Raw genomic sequence first — 1314 nt, forward strand, 5'->3', positions numbered from 1 at the left:
TTTCAAATAGTTGTATCTCGGCCAAATATTGTCCTATCCTAACAAACCATACATCAATGGAAAGCTTATTAATTCAGATGACGTATAAATCTCAATTTCGGAAAATTGACCAGGACAGCATTTATTGGAAATAGATCTTTTGTAACATTATAAATCTCTTTAATGTCACTTTTGCCTTTTTGCTGCATAAAAATTATTCGTTTCTTTAAAAATCTTTTTAAAGGATACGGTCATTTTTATTTTTCCTGTTTCACATGAAAATCGACATTTTTGCCTTATACATAATGGTAGGAACTGATATGCTGACTTGGGCGTATCGCAGCACAGACACTTTAGCCGTTAACATCGGTCTGAGCTGTGAACTGCTTCCACCAGAGAAGTTACTCTCAGAATACTGGGAGAAGAATCACAGAGCGCTCTTGCACTTTATACAACAGGTGATTTATTTTTGATCATGATCAAGACATTAGTCTTTTTTAGGTGAGCTATTCCATTTAAACCTTTGCATGGTTTGTGTGATGTCCCATATGTCAGGTTAATTTGTTTGTGAGGGGTATGGTGACTGATGGTCAGTCTGGCAAAGGCATTGCTAATGCCACAGTCATGGTGGAAGGCTCAAGCCATCATGTCCACACCAGCAGCACGGGCCAATACTGGAGACCTCTGGCTCCTGGTTCTTACCATATCACCGCATCTGCTTCAGGGTGAGGCCTCACACTTCACAAGAAATGGAAACTAACAGAATGCCAGTTGTAAAATGGGTCAGCCATTATATTTCCTGTGATCTATCCACAGTTATACTCCAATGTCGGTATCTGTCCATGTGTTGGAGACTCGGGTGGAGCAGGTGGACTTCAGGCTGACCAGAGATACGTTGCAGCCATCTGTAGAGGAAGGAGAACAGAAGGACTTTGAGAAACTGATGGAGTGGCTTTTAGCCCCTGGTGAGTTGGATCAGTTGATCCGCAGCCTTATCCCTGCTCAGACCTTGCAGTACCGAACCTACAGGGAACACACGGAGTTCCTGCGAGGATTGACCTTCAACTTCCCTCACATCACACGGCTATACAGGTATGTAATCCTGAAGATATCTTTATCCAATGATTAGTGGCGCTTGCTAAGGACCAAAGATTTGAGATGTTTTGACTTGAGTAACTATCTAGAACAGTTTAGGCAAAACGTCTAGTCCAAACATCTTCATGTACGTAGATCATGGGTATTTATTGACTTGTTAAGTTGGAAGGTAAATGATGTTGTGAATCTTCAATTGTTGTGTTTGAATCACCCCCCCCCCCCCCTTCCCGGGGGCAGTTT

General features: G+C 42.1%; 1 pseudogene; it reads left to right on the forward strand.

The window, feature by feature from the left end:
- Window positions 1–1314, forward strand: part of LOC107697323 (carboxypeptidase D-like) — a 10773-nt pseudogene that overhangs the window by 2868 nt on the left and 6591 nt on the right.

The sequence above is a fragment of the Sinocyclocheilus anshuiensis genome, unplaced genomic scaffold, assembly GCF_001515605.1.
Source record: "Sinocyclocheilus anshuiensis isolate Anshui unplaced genomic scaffold, SAMN03320099.WGS_v1.1 scaffold1095, whole genome shotgun sequence".
In the NCBI taxonomy this organism is placed as follows: domain Eukaryota; kingdom Metazoa; phylum Chordata; class Actinopteri; order Cypriniformes; family Cyprinidae; genus Sinocyclocheilus; species Sinocyclocheilus anshuiensis.